Source organism: Lagenorhynchus albirostris, chromosome 7, assembly GCF_949774975.1.
Source record: "Lagenorhynchus albirostris chromosome 7, mLagAlb1.1, whole genome shotgun sequence".
In the NCBI taxonomy this organism is placed as follows: domain Eukaryota; kingdom Metazoa; phylum Chordata; class Mammalia; order Artiodactyla; family Delphinidae; genus Lagenorhynchus; species Lagenorhynchus albirostris.
In genome coordinates, this window is record NC_083101.1 from 82,568,825 (window position 1) to 82,594,268 (window position 25,444).

General features: G+C 40.7%; 1 long non-coding RNA gene across 1 annotated transcript in view; it reads left to right on the forward strand.

The window, feature by feature from the left end:
- The first annotated feature begins 661 nt into the window (after positions 1 to 661).
- LOC132523757 (uncharacterized) overlaps positions 662 to 25,444 on the forward strand; it is a 163,447-nt gene continuing 138,664 nt past the window's right edge. Inside the window, exon 1 of the long non-coding RNA XR_009541642.1 lies at positions 662 to 726. This is a non-coding gene — a long non-coding RNA (uncharacterized LOC132523757). The remainder of the gene's footprint in view (positions 727 to 25,444) is intronic.

A 25,444-nucleotide genomic window follows, 5' to 3' on the forward strand; every position in this document is an offset into this window, starting at 1 on the left:
TAAGTACCATAAAATTAGGACTTTGCTTCCTTTATTTACTGTAGTATCTCCAGTGCTTGGAACAGAGCCTGAACCATGAATTCTTAAAAATTAAAAAAAAATTTTTTGTCAAAAGGGGAAATAATGAATATGAGGACTCTAGCCCTTAATGAGGTTGGTAATTTGCATCTAGCATCTGATACATAAGATGTAGGTCACAGCATAAAGGTGCTTGTTTCTTCTGGTTCTTATTATGTTCCCATGGCTGCATCTATTTAGCCATGCTTAATTGTTATGAAATGGTAATATATAAAATGGCTGTGATGATTAAAACATTCACAAGCATGGCCTTAGAATAAAAATTGCAATGAATGAACAAGGTTACTCACTGAAGCACTGTTTGCAGTAGCAAAAGATTGGAAACAACCCAAATGTAAATCAACAAGGACATAGTTTACAAAAAAAAACCCAACTATGGCATATTCATACAATGGAATAGCATACAGCCGTTAAAAACAAAACAAAAACCAAAGAAAAATTGATATGAAAAGATCTCCAGGATAAAATGCATTGTTAAGTTAAAAAAAAAAGTGTAGAGCGGACTATATAACATGCAACCTTTTGTGGAAAAAAGAAAAGGAAATAAAAATACATGTTCATGTTTGCTTCTAGATCCAAAGAAACTCTAAAATGATTAGAAGAAATGAATAAAAGTGATTACCTGTTGGAGTGGTGATGGGAACTGGGGTGAGTGTGACACTTCTTACTGTATATATATATATATTTATTTATTTTTATTTTTATTTTTTGCGGTATGCGGGCCTCTCACTGTTGCGGCCTCTCCTGTTGCGGAGCACAGGCTCCGGACGCGCAGGTTCAGCGGCCATGGTTCACGGGCCCAGCCGCTCCGCAGCATGTGGGATCTTCCCGGACCAGGGCACGAACCCGTATCCCCTGCATTGGCAGGCGGACTCTCAACCACTGTGCCACCAGGGAAGCCCCTTACTGTATATTTTTATATATTATTTGATTCCTGTACCTTGTGAATATATTGCCATTAAAATTAAATAAAATATAAAATATAAATGATGATAACAATTATATTTCATGTAAGAAATACACTCAGTCTGTTAGTTGGTACAATAAAGAAATGAAAATTGTTTTGGATTTGTACCCATTTGGGGGAATTGGTCTTTGGTATAGCTATTAAGTGTTTGCAGAAATAACATGTAAAGTTATGTAAGGTGACAGCAGCAGCAGCCAAATCAGAGTTCCTTGGTTGGTCCCATCTCATTCAGGAGGCTTTCTGGACCAGGCAGTTAGGGTTAATGTGCTTTTGTTCATCTTCTTTTCAGATTATAGGGCTCAGGGTACATCAAATCATTTTAGTGAAGCTTCTGTTTTGATGCAAAGTGTTTCAGCCTTGTCCTCTTAGTCCAAGTTAAATCAATTAAACATCTCTTAATAATTTCAAGGCAAATTGGTTTCAGAGAACTAGTAAGTGACTTGCCCACAGCTCACTTATTCACCAAATTAATTAAACTTGTTAACAAATGTAAAGTATAGAATTTCAAATATTGAGCAGTCTTGGCTGCCTTGGCCTGGTTCATTCATCTTCCTCATTAATATTAACTACTCTTTCCTGTGTGGTTAAATTTATGTTGTAAACAGAGTTGAAAAGGCTTTGCTTATGGTACATTTTAAAAATCAGATATATCTTTACCTAAAAAAAAGCATCATCATCAAAAGTATTATTGATTATGAACTGTATCAAGAGAATTTACATAAATTTGACCACTGTCTTCTAGGGATTTACAGTGACAGATTTAATTTAAAATTGAAGCTAAATAATATAGATTCAATAGTTATTGTGAAAGTTGTCTGTGAAGTGCACCATACAAATGTATGGCATTTTGGGGCCATGCACTGTAATATAAAAATAATATTTTAAAAAGAAAATAACAGAGGATGAATGGGCAATTCAGGTTGGGGAAGATGGATGAAAGTAGTTCTAATAAACAGTCAGCTTTCAGCTAGATAAAAAGGCCCTATAAATGTTCAGGTTATTAACTGATACTCACCAATCACTTGGTAATCATGTACCTAATAAGAGTAAGCACTAATGGCTCAAGGAACTGCGAGTCAAATTATGAAGTTTTATTAAGATGTTTTCTCTGCTTGTCTTCAATTATTTAAATCCAGTCTAGTTTTCCTTCAAAAGTCTGGAGCTCCAGTTAATTTATGTGACTGGACATTTAAAAACAAATGTCCTCTCTACTTGTATGTACCATGATTGAGAAAGGGTACTGTATGTTTCCACAGTGCTTTGTTGAAACACAACCATTTTTCTAAACTTATTAAAATAATGTGCAACGGAAAGAGCCTTGTCCCTGGGCACTGAAACTTAGACAGCCTTCAAATTCCCATTTTCCTCACTCTCCTAGCCCACCTACTACTCCAGCTCCCTCTTCAGTAGGTGTAAGGAAGCTCCCTTTCACTTTTACCTAAACCCCTTGGCAGTTGGACACAAACCAAGATCCCAGATCAAAGAAAGTCTAAGAGAATGAAGTATTCAGGGTCCATAATAATAATACATACAGGTATCCCTTGCTTTTCAGAAGTTCGCTTTGTGCCACGTCACTTTTACAAAAGACCTACATTAGTACCTGTTTTTGTTAACTAAAAGAAATCTGAGGAGTATTTTTGCTTTTACAAAAACTGGTGAAAAGCGAAAATAGCATCAGTGTTTTTTTGCAGTGAGCCATTATAGAGGCAGCATGTACCCCATCTCAAGCAGCGAGAGTAGCACCACAAGCTCCTTCCCCAGGAACTACACTCTGCCTCTCAGCTTCAAGCTGCCATCGCTTTGTGTCTGTGAGCATCTGTGCTTTATCTCCATTTATTTTGTGCATCCCTGTCAGCAAGATGTGTCTTAAGGTAATTGATTCTTGCTTTACACCATTTCTGCTTACGAAAGTTTTGATAGGAAATCTTTACTTTCGGAGAGTGGGGAAACTTGTATTCAGCTTCTTGGATAATTATCATAGAACTGTCCCTAAACCTGGAATCTCAGGGGCCATTCAAGAAATAATCTCTTTCTGGTATCTGGTTGTCTGGGACTTATTTTATTTTGATGTGCAGCCCCTAGATATTATTCAGCATTGTTCAGGAGCCAGGTACAGCTACTTGTAAAAGGATGCATGATGAATAGCCTGCTACCTTTCCTGGTTGGGGATCTGGGACCTATAGCCACCATCAGGCCTGACCACCATCTAACCTTCTCCCTCTCCATCTTCTACTCTTCCTTTTCTTTCTGCCTCTGATCTTCTTTCCTTCTCTATATTTATTTTCCTATGCAAAACTTACCTTTCCTTCAAGGCCCCAGTTGTATATCACCTTACTTTGAGAAAAAACACATTTTGATAGAACCAGCATTTAGGAATTTAATAACTTACCAGTGGGAATGACTCAGGTTAAAGTAATTATGAGCATTCCAAGTAGAGTGACTTTTTCCTTACGGGGTAGGTATTGTCTCATTAGAGTGGACAACATACACATTTTAATTTCGTACTGTCTACACTCAGGGTGCAGTTATTTCTTAATTACCTACATGAGAGGCATCAACCAAATGAATAATTTGAAAACTGGCATTGGAATGCACAGTGCAATTTTTTTCTCCCAGAAGCTTGTTTTACTAATTACATTTGGTTTGAACTTGTATTAAAACAAATACTTCAGACGCAAGAGGGAAGACATATGGGAACATATGTTTATGTATTACTGATTCACTTTGTTATGGAGCAGAAACTAACACACCATTGTAAAGCAATTGTACCCCAATAAAGATGTTAAAAAAAAAAAAACCAAATACTTCTCTAGAGTACATACCAAACTGCTTCTAAGGAGAGCAATCTAGAAATAGTTGGAACATGGGCAGAGGCCACAGGAAAATGAAAAATGCTCAGAATCAGAAGATTCAACATTTAGTCAATTATTTATTTTGTCCTTGCTATATTCCAAAGCAGATTTTGAGGTGGAAAAATAGCTGTGGCTCACACTGGGAGGATTATGCCTTTTGAGGCCCAAATATGATTCTAGCTCTTGTCCAGTGTAGCATTTTGCTGTCTGATGATAACAACAACAGTAATCACTCCTGGATGGCCCACAGTGTCAAGGAATGTGCTAAATTCTTAACATGGTTTACCTCATTTAATCCTTAAATTACTTGTTGTCCTAATTTTACAGATCAGGCTCAGAGAGATTAATTATCTTGCCCAAAGTCACACAGCTAGTACGTGGTGGAACCCAGTTTTTGTGGCCCCACTGCCTGTGTTCCTAACACCTTCACCCTATTGCCTCTGATTTTGTTGACGATAAGCTATGCAGCTATGACTGCTTTCTATTAAAAACATCTGGGCATTTTTAAAGTGGCTGTCAGAGCCTGAAGCACTGTCTACATTGAACAGGAAAGAAGGCGGCTTTGTTGATGTCAAATTCTCCCATCTGAGAAAGGGGTTGTAATCATCTTACCAGGACAGTTTTGAGAAAACAAGTGGAACCCCAAACCTTTGATGATTGCCCAGACACACTGGTTCCAGAAAAGTGTAAAGTCTTCAGATACCTTTATATCCGCATGGTCTTGGCTTGACCAAAGGACCTGGCTGTGGAACTCCTTACCTAGAGTTGCTCCTTCCTGTTCACCATCGCATTCCTTGCCTTGTACTATCCGCTGCTAAATGGATCTCCCTCAATCAGCCATGGGCTGCGCCTCAGCCCTAGGATGGGAAGTACCTCTTGGTGGGCCTTACAATCCACGCTACTGTGTAGGCTCAGCTGTCCAGGTGGTCCATCTTGTCATTGTTCTCCCAGTTCAACGTCCTGAACTTAGCTACCACCCATCCTCCCCAGTTACGGTTGCTGAGGATGTAATAGTGTTTGACACCATCTGTGACCTTTGGCACAACTTCAACTCAAATGTACCCTCTTGGAGGAAAGTTCCTTAGTGCAAAGTCTTTACCTACACCTCTTTTTTCCATCCTGCTGCCTTCTATCCTCCAACTTCCTGTATCTTAATAGTCAAAGGCCAATAAATATTAAGTTTTAGCTCTTAGCTAATATCAATGTATCCTATAGTGGTGAGGTTTTTGGTAGTTACTCAAAATTGTTAGAGTCGATTGTATGCAGTTTTGTTTTTTAACGGGGGAGAAAGAACTGAACTTACAATAGCATGAATCTTCCTTAGCACGCACTTCCCTGCTTTGTGGAAATGGCTGTAACGATGCACAGTATCTAAATCATGTAGTGCAAATCACTACTTTGTCAAGAAGCAGGGACTTAATGCATGTGTTATTTTAAAATTGTTTTCAGCCTGAGATTGGCATACTTAATTGCTTTTTAAGTACCCTTGTTAAAGCATCAAGGATACTGTTGATGGTGTTTAAGCATCTTTGGGTGGGCTGCTGTCATTAAGAAGCAAGGTTGGCATTTTCCTCTCTAACCTCGAACTTGATGGTTTTAATATCTGGGCTATTAAATTTACACCAGGAAGAACTGGTGGATAAATCTTTTACCAAGCAATTTAAGTAAACAACAGAAATAAAGAAAAGGGTAAAGCGTTTAGCTTTCAGATAGCATATCCTCCAAGGACTGTCCTCTATTTTTGCGGTATTGCACGGAGTTGTTTGAAGCAGAAGATGCTATATTTGAGGTTGATTTTTTTGGAATCAGCTTCTGAATTCAACTCTGAAGCGAATGCTTTGGCTTCAGGTGTAGTGTTGATGAATTACTGAAGAAATTTCAATTGGAGGTAAAAATCCTAAATATTCTTTATTTCTTTTTTGGAGGACAAGAATAAGTCCTTTGGGGAAAAAAAGAAAACAAAATAAAACTGACTTACTTTGCTTTGTTTAAAACTATTGCTTTGGTTTTTTCCCCACCCTAAGAGTCCAAGGGCCCTGTAAACATCCATCCTTCATTCAGCAAACATTCATGGGCCATCTACTGCTTTCCAAGTACTATTCCCTGTGCCAGGAAGTATGGAGATGATTTTCCAGAAGGACACATCCCTGGGAGCTTCTCTGTACCCATTCAATGATAACTTACCTAAAGAAACTTTGGCTGAGACTAAAATGTCTTAGGAGAGTTGTGAAAAATAAAGATACAGAGTTTTTCCTTTGATACGCATTTCAACATGGAATCTATTTGAAGATGCGTTCCCATTTCTCTGTGGTAAGATATACAACAAAGGAACACAGGGTGTTTTTGGAGAACTTGCCTGCTTCCTGTTGTTGAAATAAAGTCTTATATGAAATAAAAGCACTATTCAAGTTTGGGATTATTGGTGACAAAGACTGTGTTATCTGTGACAGAGAAAATATGCAATTTCCCCCCTCAGGCATGATGTACATTTATTAGAGTGTTTATCAAATAATTTGGTTTTGCAATACATTATCAGAAATTAGTGAGGTTGGTTATGGACTTAATTATGCTTTTCTAAAAAATGATTTTAGTCTGCTCTCAAACATTTTGAAGTGGACCTTTCTTATACTCACCAAATTGTATGAAAGCACATTGCCCTCATCGCATAAGGGTCACAGGTGGAACGTAGCAAGGCTGAAATGAAGGGTAATGGAAAAATCCAGTACTTGTGTTTGCTACTTAAATGTCATGGCTGGGTAAATGGATTTATCTACTTCCTAGCGCTCGGCTTCTACTACATTAGTGTGGCAGCAATTAGAGAGGAGAGGTTGCTCTACAAATTGGCTTGGCGAACCATGTAGTTCATCTTTTTATTGTGGAAAACAGAAAAAATTGCTTCTGATCAATCCACTTCAACTTTTAGTCTAAAAATTATTTACCATCCCATCAGCTGAAAGTACCTATGAAATGTTCTATTTGAATCAACTGAAGGAAAGAGGTATTTGTATCAATAAGCTGATTATGGTTATGGGGGCACAATCTTACTATGGAAGCAATAAAGAGACCGCATTATTATTGAGGTGTCCTTGCCAAATTGATTAATGCTTTTAGGAGAATTAATCTACATTTCAAATATAATTGGGCTCTTATTAACTAAATCAGAAATGTACCACTTCATGGCTGGGATGCTCAAAAGAAACAGGTTTTCTTCCAGAATAGAACATTATTCATTTTGAACTTTTTGTAATCTTTGCATCTGATTCACATGATTGATTAATCCCTCTGCTTTGTAATTGCCCTACGATGTAACATTTGAGGGTGCTTAGATGAAAGTTTATTATTCTTAATTTTTTCAGAGCGTAAATTAACAGAGAACTGATGTGATGTACAAGGAAATTTGACTCATTTCTACTTTGCCCATCAGCACACTCAAAGATTTTAAGAAGTGAATAAATGAATTACATTTCTAAATGAAATGTAATCATCAGTTTGAGGTAGTACAAACTATAAGAGTATTGTCCTTTAAACTGTGCCTTACATAGCCAGCTTCATTGGGAAAACATGAAGAATCAGACAGCCTGTGTTGGAAACTGGGATGTTGTAGGCTGAGAAACCGTAGCCTCATTTGAGAAGAAACGTCACTCCCAGCTCCAAATCTGGTAAACATTGTTTGGCGTCTCAAAAGCCAAAGATTTCTAATGCAGCAGGAGTCCAAATTTCTGAACCAAAAATCTTAGCAGAGAAGACCAAAAAATCTGTTGAAACAAACTTTTTTTTCCCCCAACAAGTTCTAATTTTTCTCATTGGTGAAACTAAAATCATCTAAATTTTAAATATTTTTTTAAAGGTTGGTTCTTTAAAGAGGAAACTCTCTTCTTTTAGATGAATGTTAATTTCACAATGGAGGATTAGGCAATGTCTGCAGATAATGTCATGTCTTATTTGGGGTAGTGGTTTAAATTCCAGGCTTGCCTTTCAAAAGAAGCTCTTTAACCCTTGTAAAAAAAAAATAAATAGGGCTTCCCTGGTGGTGCAGTGGTTAAGAATCCGCCTGCCAATGCAGGGGACACGGGTTTGAGCCCTGGGCCGGGAAGATCCCACATGCCGTAGAGCAACTAAGCCCGTGCACCACAACTACTGAGCCTGTGTTCTAGAGCCCGTGAGCCACAACTACTGAGCCCACGTGCCACAACTACTGAAGCCTATGCGCCTAGAGCCCATGCACCGCAACAAGAGAAGCCACCTCAATGACAAGCCCGCGCACCGCAACGAAGACCCAACGCAGCCAAAAATAAATAAATAAATTTAATTAAAATAAATAGAACTCCATCTGAGAGGCCTCCCCTTTTGTGTTTTCTCCCTGACTTCCCCTTGTGCCTCCAAACAGAGACTACTTATGTGCTGGTTTATGCTTACAGAGAGATAGGAAGGAGCAGCTGGCTTTTGCTTTGATTTGAGCGCCATTCCTCTTTCTCATATCCTCTCTTCTTACCAGGGCCACATATGTTATTAACACTCAAATAAAGCTTGCTACCTCTTGCAATTTAAGAGGGTTTAGCCGAAGTGGACATTGTGCATTTGGTGAATATGAGACAGCCTGTATCCTGTTCCTTTAGTCCTCTACTCTCACCCAGACAGGACTCATTAGAAAACTGAAGGGCTAGGGTTCAGGAAGCAGGGAAGAAGAAAGGATGAGGGAAGGACTCCCAAGTGCAGTGCTTTATGCAGACTTAGGCCTCTTGGGTAACCTCATCCCTGTGGAAGGATGGCTGCCTAGAGGATTTTACGTGGGGGTCCTTCTACTTGCTGGTTAGACCTGAACGTTGCCTTCCAGGCTTCCCCTGTCTTCAAGGGTTGTTTATATCTTTTGAATTTAGTTCCAAGTCACAACATCTCAGGGTCTCTGTTCCCTGCAAAGATGAGAAGATTGACTCAATGGATGACCTTCTTGGGTCCCTTCCAGTGCTAACATTTAATAACATTTAATCTTGCAAGTGCAGACCACCAATGTATCAAACATTCCAGAAAACACAAGGTGTGGATAAGCAGAACTGAAAGGAAGGTCCCAAATCCACAATAGTACATGTTTTCTTTAACATTCTCTCCTGTGTACACACAGAGCTCAAGTTTTATTTGCTTCCAAGTCAGTCCTGCCCAAAGACCTGGTTCGCTCTCATTAAACAGTTCAGACACAAGCATCCCCCAGGGCAACAATGAACTGCGCATGTTCGTAAATAAAACCGGTTTCCCACATTAAGAAATGACTGGTCTTTCTCACATCCTTGCTGAAATGTTTTGTTTGCTGAGAAGTGGGTGAGGGGGTGGGCAGAGAGGGCTATGAGAGGTTTCATGGGAAAATGTGCAAAAATATAAACAAAGATATCTGTGCTATTCATCTGCTAAGAGAGACTACAGCTAACTTGTATTTGTTTTGTAGGTTCCTTTCTTCCTTCTTTCCTTCCTTCCTTTTTTTCCCAGAAAAAATATCTCTGGCAGCAAATGCTTAGGCATCTGTAGAGGTCAGAACCTCGGTGCAGATCACTGAAAAAAAGGTCACGATAATATCTGCCTTGGGAATTCATTCCACTCCCCACCCGCAAAAGGTTTACTTTATTTTGTATTTCTCCTGGGTTAATTAAAAAATGAAAATAGTAGTAACATTATTGTCTAGCTCCTCCTCTCACACCCCATTAAGAGGGAGCTAGGTTGGGCAGGGGAGTGGTTGACACAGTTGATGACCACAGAGCACGGAAACTTCACGGGGCTAATTGGAAGTCTCTTGGCTGGTGCGGGTCCTAAACCTTTCCTTAGACAGGAAGGGCTGTGAACCGGGAAACTGACCTGCACCAGCCAGGGACTGTCTGCAAACCACTATAAAGAGGGCGATGTTCTGTGAGCTTGGAAACCCACGACACCTGGAAACCACAGGAATTAGGCCTGGCAGTTTTGGCTTCTTGAGGGCAAAACAAGGTCTCCAGTGCTCCAGTTAGAGCGCTTCTCTTTTCCTGCCCTTTCGGAGCCTTAACGTGCCTGTTCCGCCCGGGTGCAAGTTACTCTGGGCAGACCCTTCTTCTGACGTTACGGATCAGTGAAGGGGAAGAAGGAGGGAGAAGCTTCCCGGCCTCAGGCTGAGCGGTGCCGGAGAGACCTGACCTCCACCCAGGCACTTACCCAGCCCCTCTCATTGGCTAAAAAGAAAAAATGCTTTTACATACCGAATGGAGACAGAGGGTGGGATTGGGTTTGTCGGCCTAGGAGGAAGAGGAGGGGGCTTGTTTACGAATTTATGATAACCTGAGATTGAAGGATTAATGGTTTTTCCTTGCCTTTTTGGAAAAAAGACTTGGAGCCTTCCTCCTCTTTTTGTTCCATTGACACTTCCAATTTTACATTGTGTGTGATTTCAGGTGAGGGACATTTCCTTAAAAACAACAGCAAAAAAAAACACAACAAAATCTATATATAAAATTAAGTAAATAAATCACATGGCGTATTAAATTTAATTGAAAATCGAGTAACATTTTCCAAGTTTCACTATGGCAGCATTTAAAGGATTTTTTTAAAAAATTTATTTATTTATTTTTATTTTTGGCTGCCTTGGGTCTTTGTTGCTGTGCGCGGGCTTTTCTCTGGTTGCAGCGAGTGGGGTGGGGGGGGCTACTCTTCGTTGCAGTTCCCGGGCTTCTCATTGGGTGGCTTCTCTTGCTGCAGAGCACGGGCTCTAGGCGCACGGGCTTCAGTAGTTGTGGCACTCAGGCTCAGTAGCTGTGGCTCATGGGCTCTAGAGAGTAGGCTCAGTAGTTGTGGTGCATGGGCTTAGTTCCTCCACGGCATGTGGGATTTGCCCCTACCAGGGCTCGAACCCGTGTCCCCTGCACTGGCAGGCGGATTCTTAACCACTGCGCCACCAGGGAAGTCCCTACTAGCAGGATTTTAATCTAACATTTAAACTAACAAAATCCTGTGATGCTCCTTGGGCATGGTTTTACTTTTGAAAAACTTCCTTTTTCCATTTGGTAGGAAATTTCTGTGTTTATCATAAGCTTAATGCTAAGGATGGAGAATTCTGGTGAGCTTTATTTATTTATTTATTTATTTATTTATTCATTCATTCATTCATTCATTCATTTATTTGCGGTATGCGGGCCTCTCACTGTTGTGGCCTCTCCCGTTGCGGAGCACAGGCTCCGGACGCGCAGGCTCAGTGGCCATGGCTCATGGGCCCAGCCACTTCGCGGCATGTGGGATCTTCCCGGACCGGGGCACGAACCCTTGTCCCCCGCATCGGCAGGCGGACTCCCAACCACTGTGCCACCAGGGAAGCCCCTGGTGAGTTTTATTTTAATTAATTAAATTTGAATTTTATTTATTTATTTATTTATATACATCAGGTCCTTATTAGTTATTTATTTTATACGTATTAGTGTATATATGTTACTCCCAATCTCCCAATTCATCCCCCCCACCCCCGCTTTCCCCCCTTGGGGTCCATACGTTTGTTCTCTACATCTGTTGTCTCCATTTCTGCCTTGCAAACCAGTTCATCTGTTCTGGTGAGTTTTACATAGTATTACACTATTTATCATATGCTTGGAACCAATTAAAATTTATGTTTTACATATGTCTATGTATACATATGTGTGTGTGCATCTATATGAATACATAGAATCTTAGAATTCTACACTAGGGCTGACAGTGGCCTTCGTACCCAGTGAGCAGCCCAACTCACTCACTTGACAAATGGACTAATCTCACAAAGCAATTCCTTGTCTTTTCTTTGGAGATAGTGCATTTCTGTTCTTTCTGCAGTGGAGTGTTTTCTAAGAATTATTTCAAGCCAAATCATGTTGATGACATGCCAGCAGCAGTATAGTGTTTAGGTGACTTCAACTCATGCTTTTGAAGCATTTAGAATTAATTTTAACCTCCACATGTCTGTTTTCCAAAGAAACATACACACATACACTCACGGGTTCAGAATTTGCTTACGGGCAGTGTTAACCAAACAGGTACAATGAGTTATCTTGCTTATTCCTGTTCTTTCCCTGTATCCCAAGACAGACACTGGAGGTGGGTGGGCTGCAGGCTCTTTCCAAAGGTCTATGAAGCATTTTAGAATGTATGAGTTTGTGATGGTGATCTTGGGAAGGGGCTGTTTAATGAGGAGAACTCCACAGTGAGTGGAAAAACTTTCTGAGAAGATTTCTCATTTCTCTGCAATTACTGAGCAAGTGCCAGCGTCCGTTTCCTCCTCAGGCTCTGGGGACCACGAAGAACTCTTTCGGGAAGGGAATCTTTAGTGGACACACTCTCACATTTCTCCAAATATTATAAAGATATGGTGATGCTGAGATTTACACACATAGGTTAGGGATGATGGTGAGCCCTTAAATTTCCTAAATATTATTTAAAATTTGTAAAATACCGTTAAGCTCCCTATTTAAAAAACCATTTTATGCCAGTGGTTATAGCTGTGGTGTTGTCAAATAATCCTTTTTCTGTGCAACTCCTGTAACTGTCGACATTAATAAGAATAATCATGACACAACTTACTGAGTATATATCCTATTCCAGACACAGTGCTAAGTACTTTACATGCATTATTTCATTTAGTATTTGCAACAGTCCTATGAGGTAGGTATTTTTATTTACAAATGAGCAAATTGAAGTTCAGAGGGGTGAAATAAGTTGCCTGAGCTCACATTGGTAATAAGACATAGAACTGGGAACCAAACTGACTCCAGAAACAGAGTTTTCAATCTTTGTTAAATCATTTTATTCCAGAGAATTTTTAGATTTCATTTACCTGGTCAAATTAGAGCAACAGCTTTTAGTTTTCAACTGTGTTCTAACACATTTTTTTCTTATTTTGATATAGCTTTAACATTTGAAGAAAAACAATTTATTTTCATAATAACAGACATTTGCTTAGCACTTAGTTTCTAAGGCCCAGTCCTATACTTGTTCTCACTAATCCTCATGTCCATACTGCAAGGCAGTATATGGAAAAGATCCCTAGACCACTAGCATCAGATTTAGAGTTTAGAAACTGAGATGCTAGTTTAAAATGCAGATTTCTGGGTCCACCATCGACTGGGATAAGAATCTGGGCAGTCAGATGGGACTCAGGAAATTGCCTTCTAATAACCTTTCAAGTATATGAATGAATAGAAAGAGAAACATGAATTTTGGAATCAAACCTTGATTTCTATCCCAGTTTTAGCTCTTTTTAATTGTATGAACTTAGGCAAGCTGTAGTGAAGATTAAATTGATATTGTGTGTAAACACAGTAATGTTTAAGAGTACTAACAGCGATGAAAACTAATGCTTTTGGAGAATTTACTATATGCCAGATACTGTGCTAAGCACGTTACATCTGTCAATTCATTGAAGCTTCACAGCAACCACAAAAGGGAGGGCTGTCATTATTCCTAATCTATTCAGAAGAGTAGGCTGAAGCACAGAGATTGAGCCAGGATTTGGTAGCAGGGAGTCTGGCTCCAGGACTGTGTCCTTAACCTCAATATCGGCTGTCTCTCATGGTAGGTATTTACTGACTGTTACTTCCCTTCGGACCATCTTATAAAAATGACAGCAACAAAAACTGATAAAAATGCTAGATGCAAAACAAGGAGAGCTTTTTCCTTTTGGCCCAGAACATGTAAGCACTATATGGTACATTTCTCTTTAAGATTGTTCATTCAGTCCAGGATCAGAGGTTTGTGTTAGGTAAGACCTGGCAGAGATCTGCTTGGGTTATCTGATGGCTTGGATTTTGCACAGGATTACTCAAAATCTAAATCGTGGACTTGCAAAATCAGCATCACCTGGAGGCTTGTTAGAAAGGCAAATTCTTGGGCCCCATCCAAGACCAATGAACTAAAATCTCTGGGCATGGGGCCCAGCAATCCGTTTTGACAAGTTCTGCAGGTGACATTGATGCATCCTAAGGTCAAGAACCACTGGTTTACAGCATGGAGCCAAAAGCTTTTTTTTAATTTTTATTTTAGGGTCTATAGAGGAAGTAAAAATGTTGACATGTCTTTACTCTGACAATTTAGCTAGAATTATGGTTGTTCTTGGGAGACAGGGTATTCATTGAGGGAACAGAGAATGTCTCTGTTCAGGCAATACTAGTATTGGACATACAAGTATACAAATCAGACGTAGTCCTAGTGCCAATAAGGTTGCAGTCTAGTGAGACAGAAAAGATGGGTACGTCAGACCAGAACATGGTGCAGGCAGGGCTATGATGGAACATGCACAAAGCACTCTTTAAAAAAAAAATAATTAATTAATTTTTGGCTGTGTTGGGTCTTCGTTGCTGCGTGCTGGCTTTCTCTAGTTGTGGCGAGCAGGGGCTACTCTTTGTTGCAGTGCGTGGGCTTCTCATTGTGGTGGCTTCTCTTGTTCCGGAGCACGGGCTCTAGGTGCTCAGCCTTCAGTAGTTGTGGCTTGGGGGCTCTAGAGCGCAGGCTCAGTAATTGTGACGCACTAGGGCTTAGTTACTCTGAGGCATGTGGAATCTTCCCGGACCAGGGCTCGAACCTGTGTCCCCTGCATTGGCAGGTGGATTCTTAACCACTGCGCCACCAGGGAAGTCCACACAAAGCACTTTTGCTGGAGCTGAGATTGGGCAGGGGGGTTATCACCAAGGTTAATCTTAGTGGGGCCTTGAAGGGTAAAGAGACTTGCCCTAGATAGAGATGGTTAACAGAACTTACTGAAAAATTCGGACTAACTTCATTTAAGGGTAGAATAACAACAGTTATGAGGACTTTGCCCTCAAAGCAGGACGTAGTGGGGGAACTACTTCTTAGTGGCTATGTATAACACTACACTGTGGATATGGAATCTAGGTGCAGAGGGTATTTCAGAGTGTAGAGAAGTACCTAACCTACACCAAATGGTGGGTTAGGTCAGCTTAGGGAAGGCTTCCTGGAGGAAGAAGTCAGATACCCAGAGCTGAATCTGAAAGAATGGGTATAAATTACACAGATAAAAGGTTTTCCACATTTCTAGGGCAGCTGAGTCCAGAAACAATATGTAAAGGACAGTGCTTCCCAACTTTTAGCAAGTGATGACTCTTGAGACAAATGTAACATTTGCAAGGCACCCTGGGGCAATGCAATACATTTGTGGCACGCAGGTTGCTACTCCCTGGTTTAGGGAGTGTAAGCTGTTTACAATAACCAGAGTGTATAGGAAGAGGCTGAGAGGGAGGTTTGGAGAGCTAGGAATGAGAGGTGGCAGACATCATCTTCTCAGGAATTATTTCAATGTATGAAATGAGATCAAATAGCCACTTCAAAGGAAATTAAATTTATTAAAAAAAATTTTTTTTTAGCCAGTATTTCTTACAGAGCACTGGGAGGCAGCTGGCTTCTCCTCCAGCAGGTGAGGTGTTGATGGTACTTTTTTCTTGCCCCTTTGGGTGTGTCAGGGAAAGAGGTTTTCTCCTCTCCTCAGATGCATGGAGGAGGCTGTGCGCTATTGCAATGAGATGGTAAGACTCCAAAGGAGCAAGTGCCGGAAATCGTGGTTTCCACGAATGAAGACTACACTATTCATTTTCTCTGTGTGGGATGAGAAATGTCAAACCTTGCTCTGTTGAAAACGCCTTTGATCAAACTCATCTGGGCTTTCATTTTAAAAGCCACACTTTCTGGGAAATAGAATTGCTACAGTTTAAATATAAATCTCATCTAAAAGTTATATCATGGGAACTATGTAACTTAAATATTTGTATTCATTTCCCTATATGTATCTCTTTTCTTAGACTCAGACCTGCCAGCCAGGTTTTATAGGGACACTATCTGCCCAAAAAAGGAACACTTGGGCCTTGGCCACTAGACGATTTCCTCTGTCTCCCTTCCATGCTGGGCCTTCTTTTATAAATCTGAGCACAAGAGAGCAGAAGCAGCAGGAGAAGTGATAAGATTTATATTAGAAAAGCTCTAAAAAAGTTTTTGATGGGGAGGACAGAAATGAGGAGAACAAATTTTAAAAATATTTTTAATTGCTTTTTAAAAATGGACTAAGTTTCTGAGAATGTGTGTCTGTGAAGCCCTGAACCACAGGGAGCTGGAGTGTCTTTGGGCTGTAGAAGCATAATTTTACTTGAGCTTCAGAAAAGCATGCATTTGTCAGCCTTTTAGAACTCATTGTGTCCTTTGCTTTTCACCATAAGGTCACTGGTAAGATTTAAAAGAGATGGTTGGGCAAAAGAGAAGGGAGGAAGGACGTAATCCAAGAGCTTGCAGTAAAGGTTCTATGGGGGCATATTTTCCTGAGGGTGGTGAAGTAAATGAGGGGAGAAGCTTCTAGAATAACTTTAATTTCTTGCATTTAGTTAGTCTATAAAATGATAGAGGATGATTTTGTTACCAAATTAGATGTGAGGCCCCCCTCTTGGAGCCCTAGCTGAACTGAAGCCCCCCCTTTTCTTGGTCAGGGAGTTCTTTCCTGCCTGGGTTCATGAAACTGAGTGTGGTACAAGCCAGACAGTCTTTAATTCTATGGCCAGAGAATGGAGAAGGGGAACTCATGCTCTAAAGGCACCTTCTCCCTGGAGGAAGAGAGTAAGGGAATTCCAAGGGTTAGGAGGCAGACAGGTCATCAGGCTCTAGCAAAAGGGTGGAGATTTCCAAGGGCAGCTGGGGCATGCGCAGTCTTCCACACGGCATGAATTGTGCCTAGCAGAGTACAAATCCCTGCTTCGGGCAGAGATCTTAGCACGGTAATGGAGCAAAGGTAACTCTTGATACCTCCAGGTTTCATCTGTGCAGGCGCCTTCCTGTGGTCAAGTCAGAGCCTGCTCTGGGGGGCTGACCACTGCATATCTCTCAAAGCATGTATCTCTCACAGGACAGCTGCAAAGCACCTCTGCCAAACACCAGGTACTTTTGAAACAAACACAGAGATAGATCAGGCAAGTGTTCTTCAGCTCTCAGGAGATGGTATAGAAACACAGAGATAAATCAAGGCAAGAAAAGTGGTGACCCTTAGTCCACTTTGCCTGCCATCTTGGAGGTAGCTGGTTCAGTCTGGTTTTGTCACTGGCCTTTGTGGTATCCTGTTGATAAAACACAACTGGCCCATGTGGTTAAAAAAAAGAAAAAAGTTTCCGTGACTGGGCCTGAGCTGCACAGCATGGGTGACGATTTCATGTGTTCTATTTTTTCCTACTTTAAACTAGAAGTTGGTATCAGAGTAGAGATTTCTTCTGAGGAACAGAGGACAAAATCTTCATGTTGTGAGGTCAAGTTTGGGTGAGAAGGGATGAGAGGACTGAACAGAGAGGATGGGATTTATATCATTAGCTTTTCAAAACAATTATGGTAAAATATACATAATATAAAATTTACATCTTAACCATTTTTAAGTGTAAAATTCAGTAGCATTAAGTACATTCACATTGTTGTGTAACCAATCTTCAGAACTCTTGCATTCCCACCAATTTTGTATGAGAGTTCCTGTTGCTCCCTATCCTTGTCTGCTTTTGGTGTTGTCAGTGTTCTGGATTTTGGCCATTCTAACAGGTGTGTAGTGGTATGTCATTGTTTTAATTTGCGTTTCTCTGATGACATATTATGTGGAGCATCTCTTCCTATGTTTATTTGCCATCTGTATATCTTCTTTGATGAAGTGTCTATTAAGGCCTTTGGCTCATTTTTTAATTGGACTGTTTGTTTTCTTATTAGTGAGTTTTAGGAATTCTTTGTGTATTTTGGATAGCTGTCCTTTATCAGATGTGTCTTTTGCAAATATCTTCTCCCTGTCTGTAGCTTGTTTTCTTCTTCTCTTGACTTTGTCTTTTACAGAGCAGAAGTTTTAAATTTCAACCATTAATTTTAACTGTTAAAAAATTCTAAACTGAGGAGGCAAATCATGGTAAAACAGTTCTTGATGAAAGACGCCTTGGTTGTTCTGTGGGGAGTCCTCCACTTGAAGTGGTACATGCTCTCAAGTCTTAGCTAATTCTCGCCATGTCTTATATTAGCTAGTCCAGTCAAAATCCATCTATTGGCTTCCTAATGTGCTGTGGCACTGAGGAGTTTGTTCCTTCCTTTCCAAGCTTCAGAAAACCTCCCTCTTTCCTGAGCTTCTTTCAGACTCTGAGCTTCCCTTTCTCAGGGCACCCACCGCCCCGCAGGCTGTTTCCTCACATCCCCAGAGTGCCTTTCCTCAGCTCACACAGCACCTGTGTCAAGCCCTCTGTTAAATGCATAGAATTAAATGTATCTGACAGTTAAGAGTCAGACTCTGTTGGATGGAGAGGTTCCTTAAGAAAAGTTTAACTCTGCTTCGTTTAGAGCCGTGAGTCTCAGCGGTGGGGAGGGGGTGAACGGGAGGGGATGCAGGCAGGAAACCTCCTTCACACTCTATTTGTCTTCCCTGCCCAGTTTATGACTACTGCTATTGGTGTGAATATGATGTAGCTTTTGTTAGGTCCAAAAAAATAAAACCAAACCAAACAAACAAAACACTGGTTATAGGGGCAGTTGATTAAATAATTACTTTTTGTCTTTTTACAGATATAATAAACTTGTTCTTCTAGAGGCAGAGATATCAGGCTCCTATTGTATCTCTAGTTTGTTCCATTTTTTTTTCTGCAGGTCAGTCAGAATCTTTCCCCAGTATTTCAACATCAGGGCTTTCTCCAGAGCCATAACTTACTTCAGGGCTGTGCTGTCATGCCAGACATGAGCTTTGGGGAATGAGGCAACAGAGTGCTGGTCCCAGAGGCCCTGGAACTTGTTTTCTTGACCAGTCCCTGATGTCAACCAGCCTTGTGGTCATTTACTATCTCCTCAAAAGGTAGAGTGGGGCACGCACAGCTGCCTGACCTCTGGGCTGGATAATGTGCCTGCCTTTGTAGCAAATTAATCAGCAAGGCAAAGGCAGAAGCAGTTTTCTCCCCCAAGTGATTTCTTGCCTCCAGAAAGTTATTATCTTCCCGGGTGTACCCAGTGACTCATGACTTGTCAGCACCATTCAAAACATTATTATATCTGACCACACGACACAACACATGCACTCTCACTTACAGTTCATGGTTTCTTTGCACGCACACCTAATACCACCCAGTCAGTTGCCACCCCTTATATGCACGCTCACATTGGAGGTGTGCAAGTTGGTAAGACATACCTGGGATTTACTTACTTCTGAAATAAGCAATACAGTGTTCTTTGGGGTCACAAGATCTTAAATGAAAGCAAATTATTGCTTTGTTCAAAACACAACAGAGATTTACAGAGCAACTGAAAGAAACCTATAGAACTCACTGCAGAGATCTCTAGGTAATTAACTCAAGTGTGAATAACAAAGTAAGCATGCCAATCCTTTTTTGCCCCCAAACTGGTAAAGTTTTCAAGGCTGCAGGGTTAGATGTGTCCCAGCCCATTTTTCTCTTTTTGTCTGGATTGATTTTCTTCCTAAATATTTCATGTTGTCCTCTGTGTTTGGCAAGCCCAGCCGTCTGCTCTCTCTCTGTTAATTTGTGCTATTAAACAGTTTGCAAGGACTTCCTTTCCAAGTACCTCAATGTCAAGCTATTTCTATTACTCCTAGGATTTGCTGCCCTTACTGCCATATCTTAGGAGTTCACTTTCTTTCTTTTCTGTTTGTTTTTTCTCTATTTCCCATGTCTTATTCAACTCAGGCTCTCCAGTACCTGGCACAGAGGCACATAACAGGCTGCTAACAAATGTCACTGAATAAATGCATTGAATGGATGCTTTCTTACTTAAGGCCGCATCTTTTGGTGTGGTCTACTCTGGGTCTTTCTCTAGTTTATTTATTCTTTCAATGGGAGTCAGGTTACTAAACTGTTTAGACAAAAATAACAGATCCTCATCATAAAAATTTGCCCCCCAAATCCAAGATATTAGAAGTTTATAGATGATAATGTATATCACATTTTTTTATCTCACAGCAGGTTGTGCAACTTTGTTTTTTATTTTTCAAATATTCATCTTTTGATTTCTAATAATTGCTTAAATATTTGCTTAAATATTTGCTTAAATAAATAATTGCTTAAAACACACAAACACTCTCAGTTCAGTTCTGTGGGGCGTGCACATCCACAAGCATTTGAAGTTTTGGAGTAAGTGTCCAAATTAACCAGCAAAGGATTATAGATCTTATTAGAAGTGAGGTCATCACATTGGGTGAAAACAGATGCAATTGACTTCATCATGGCTTACCTTGGACCCCAGAGTCCCTAACAGTATGGGGTGGTTGAGGCATCTGGTTCCTATGAGGTAGGCTCTCACCAAGCCTGAAAAGCTCAATTCTTATTTTTCCACTGCCTTTTTGTTGACATTCTCAATCTCTTTTTTATATTCCTTTTATCCTTCACTCCCAATTGATATGCTTTGATTATTTATTTATTTATTTATTTATTTAATTTTGACTGAGTTGGGTCTTCATTGCTGCGCGCGGGCTTTCTCTAGTTGTGGCGAGCGGGGGCTACTCTTCATTGCAGTGCACGGGCTTCTCATTGTGGTGGCTTCTCTTGTTGCAGAGCACGGGCTCTAGAGCGTGCGGGCTTCAGTAATTGTGGCACGCGGGCTTCAGTACTTGTGGCCCGTGGGCTCTAGAGCACAGGCTCAGTAGTTGTGGCACATGGGCTTAGTTGCTCCACGGCATGTGTGATCTTCGTGGTCCAGGGCTCGAACCTGTGTCCCCTGCGTTGACAGGCGGTTTCTTAACCACTGCCCCACGAGGGAAGCCCAAGTGCTTCAATTTTCATGATATTTACAAACATCAGGTTCTCATAGCTCTTAATCCAAATACAGAATCTAGAAGCCCACATCTTACCTGGGTATGGAAAGCAGAACCCAGGGCTTTCTGTAAAATGTTTCTACCTCCAGGGTCCAGTGTTGTCAGAAGCCCACTTCACCAAAAATTTTACTGACTTGACAATCTCTTGTCACCAAAATCTTATAGGTTGTCTGTATTAATCATAGACTCTTTCTACACTAGCTCTTGACAAAGGGATTAAAATAGTGTCCTGGTCAGCTCGGGCTGCCATAACAAGATGCCACAGACTGAATGGCTTAGACAACAGTAATTAATTTTCTCACAGTCTGGAGGCTGGAAGTCCAGATCAAGGTGTCAGCAGGTTTGGTTTCTCCTGAGGCCTCTCTCCTTGGCTTGCAGAAGGCTGCCTTCTTGCTTTCCTCAGACGGCCTTTCTCTGTGCACATGTCTCTTCCTCTTCTGGTAAGGACATTAGTCCTGTTGGATTAGGGCCCCATTCTTCTGACCTCCTTTAACCTTAATTACCTCTTTAAAGGCCTTTTCCCCAAATATAGTCACATTAGGAGTACAGGCTTCAACATATGAATTTTAGGAAACACGATTTAGTCCATGACAGAATACTGAACCATTGTTAACCAATTTGGAATAGCAGATTTTTCTGCTGCAAAAAAAATTTCTATCTATTTGTTATAAAGTGGCTAAGTGCTTGGGTTCTGTAGCCAAGATATCTGTCTTCATACCCTTGCTCTGCCACTTGCTAGACATGAGGCCTAGGGCAAGTTACTTATGTTCTCTCTGCCCAGTCTTTGTATCTGCAGAATAGAGATTATAAAAGTATCTAGCTCATGGGGTTGTTATGAGGATGAAATGAGTTAAAACTTGTAAAGTGCTTATTATGGCTAATAACATGTAAGAATTGCTGAATGAATGTTAGCTATTTTTGTTAGCAAGAAATGATACTTCCAGTTATGGACTGAATTGTGTCCCTCCAAAATTCATATGTCGAAGCCCTAACCGTCAGTACCTCAGGAGGTAATGGTGTTTAGAGATAGGGCCTGTAAAAGGGTGACTAAGTTAAAATGAGGCTGTTAGGGTGAACCCTAATCAAATATGATTGATGTCCTTATAAGAAGAGGGAGAGACCCCAGGGGCACACGAGCACAGAAGGACAAATCATGAGAAGAGGCATCTAGAAGGTGTCCATCTGCAAGCCAAGGATAGAGGCCTTAGAATAATCCAACCTTGCCAGCACCTTGATCTTGGACTTCTAGCCTCCAGGACCATGAGAAAATTAATTTCTGTTGTTTAAGCCATGCAGTCTGTGGTATTTTGTTATGGCAGCCCAAGTAAACTAATACACTCCCTAAAAAGAATGAGCCTGAAAATGTTCAAACTATTTCCTCCTAATTGAAGAGAATTAGGAAGCTGCTCTTTTTGCTATGATGACAACATCCAGATTAGTCACTCCATCAAAAGGAGTGATCTCATGAACACTCAGAAGAGGGTACTGTGAGTTTTCAAAAGAGAATCACTTTCTCTTATTGAAGATACTTCTGTCACACATTTGTGCTCTTAGGTGAAATGTGTTCAATTACCTTTTAGGTAATCCTTCCAAAAGGCAAATATAACTGTTGGAATGCACATAGTATCACATATTCTAAGATTTTTCAGAACTAAAAACATTGTTCTAAGACAGCTGATTTAAGATTTTTCTTTTTAATTACTCTTTTAGAATATTCCTTATCTTTAAAAGAGTGCTTCTAGTTAGAGCAAGGTTGAAGGTAGGCAAAGGATGCCTTGCCTTGAATAGCACAGCTATGCAGTGAATGCTGCCTGGCTGGTCAGCAGGAGCAGAATACCAGTAACTAGGCCTCCAGCACTCACGCTGCTCTTGACTTCATAGCTGTGACCAAGTCAGGCTCGTGTTCTTACAGTGGCCTCATAACACTCCAGTCCGTGTCTGGAGAGCAAGCAAGGATATTTGTACACATCATGCCATGTCATGCTAATGAATCTTACTTATGAATCTTAGTTATTTATGTCTAATAGTCTTCCTGTTTCTTGAAAATCCCGAAGACTGAACTTCCAAAGGCAACTTTAAGTGAGATACATGTTTACATCACAAAAGCCTCTATCGTTGGGAGGAGAAAATATTGTTTTTGGCAGTGTAACCAGGGAGACAGAATCCTCCACTCAGGGAATAAAACAAGCCTTTCCTTTATGATGCTCCCTTTTTTGGTCCCACTGAGTTAGGTGTTGCAAACAGGCCAAATTTGGTTCACAGATGGGTTTCGTTGGACACACATGGTATTTATGCAGGTTTTCAACTTGAGCATGTCTAGACAAAGTATACACTTTCCAATTTGGCACAGTTGCTGACACTCCCTGATGTCTTACACACAACATGCTGGTTCCCACGAATTTATGTGACTTGTCTGTCTCCTAAATGCATTTAGCTCACAGCCCTTGTTAAATTGTTCCCTGGCCACAGTCAGAGATGTTTCCTCAACACAAAAAAAAGTTGGTTTTTTTTTTTTAAGCTTTTGTTGTTTACTACATGTGGATCAGAGAATACTTTCATCACATTTCATGCATTCTAGATATTTGAGGAATTTGGAACACTGCCACCATTACAAATTTTACTATAGTCAGCAGAAAATGGACTTTCATCTCCTCAGTTTCTTCTAAAACTTGAGAAATGAGTTTTAAAATTATTTTTACTATTTATTTTATTTATTTAGGCTGCATCGGGTCTTAGTTGCGGCACACAGGATCTTTTTTTTTTTTTTTGCGGTAAGTGGGCCTCTCGCTGTTGTGGCCTCTCCCGTTGCGGAGCACAGGCTCCGGACGCACAGGCTCAGCGGCCATGGCTCACGGGCCCAGCCGCTCCGTGGCATGTGGGATCTTCCCGGACCGGGGCATGAACCCGTGTCCCCTGCATCGGCAGGTGGACTGTCACCCACTGCGCCACTAGGGAAGCCTGGCACACAGAATCTTTGTTGAGGCATGTGGGATCTTGTTTGTTTCGTTACAGCATACGGTCTGCTCGGGTTTCTCTCTAGTTGTGGCACGCAGGCTCCAGGGCACGTGGGCTCTGTAGTTTGCGGCACATAGGCTCTCTAGTTGAGGTGCATGAGCTCAGTAGTTGTGGCGCGCGGGCTTAGTTGTCCCGCAGCATGTGGGATCTTAGTTCCTTGACTGGGGATTGAACCCGCATTCCCTGCATTTGAAGGCGGATTCTTTACCACTGGACCACCAGGGAAGTCCCAAGAAATGAGTTTTAGTATTATATGTCACACCTGAGTTATTCTTAATTTTGAGACTATATCTGAGCTATTCAATATGGAAGCTGCGAGCCACAGGTGGATATGGAGCACTTGAAACGTGGCTAGTCTGCGGGAGAAAATGATAATTTGAAAAGATACATGCACGCCAGTGTTCACTGCAGCACTGTTTACAATAGCCAAGACATGGAAGCAACCTAAATGTCCACTGACAGAGGAATGGATGAAGAAGATGTGGTACATATACACAATGGAATATTACTCAGCCGTAAAAAAGAACTAAATAATGCCATTTGCAGCAACATGAATGGACCTAGAGATTGTCATACTAAGTGAAGTAAGCCAGACAGAGAAAGACAAATATATGATATCACTTCTATGTGGAATCTAATAAAAAAATGATACAAATGAAATTATTTACAAACAGAAAGAGACTCACAGATCTCGAAATCAAACTTATGGTTACCAGAGGGGAAACATGGGGGGAAGTGATAAATTAGGAGGATGGGATTAACATATACACACTACTATATATAAAGTAGATAACTAATAAGGACTTACTGTATAGCACAGGGAACTCTACTCAATATTCTGTAACAACCTATATGGGAAAAGAATCTGAAAAAGAATTGATATATCTATATCTATATCTATATCTATATCCCTGAATCACTTTTCTGTATACCTGAAACTAACACAACATTGTCAATTAATTATACTCCAATAAAAATTAAAAAAAAAGGACATTGGGGCTTCCCTGGTGGCGCAGTGGTTGAGAGTCCGCCTGCCAATGCAGGGGACACGGGTTCGTGCCCCGGTCCGGGAGGATCCCACATGCCGCGGAGCGGCTGGGCCCATGAGCCATGGCCACTGAGCCTGCGCGTCCGGAGCCTGTGCTACGCAACGGGAGAGGCCACGGTGGTGAGAGGCCCGCGTACCGCAAAAAAAAAAAAAAAAAAAAGTGGAAAAAAAAAAAAAGGACATGTGGCTAGTCTGGCTAGTCTGAATTGAGGTGTGCTGTGGGTGCCAATATACAATGGGTTTCAAACTTAGCACAAAAATAATGTAAGATATTATCTCATTAATATACTTTATATTAATACCTTTCATAGTAACTACTTTAAAATGATAATATTTTTGAGATGCTGGATTAAATAAAATATATTATTAAAGTTAATTTCACCTGTTTCTTTATGTCTTTTAAAATGCGGTTACTAGCAAATTTTAAATTGCATGTGTGGCTCACCTTGTATTTTTACTGGACAGCACTAGACTAGAAGTTAACCAAAGTGAATTCTTAACTACATCAGGTTTATTAAATTTATGATACCATATGTTGAATTTATTAATAACCCTTCTGTAAAACCAGTCATGAATGACTATTTTCAGTTTCCAGAAAGAGGCCCTTTCTGGGGGTGGTGTTAAAGATGAGTTGCTGTACTGATAGGGGAGAAATCAAACTGTGCTGGGAAGATTTCATATTCAGGGAACAGGTG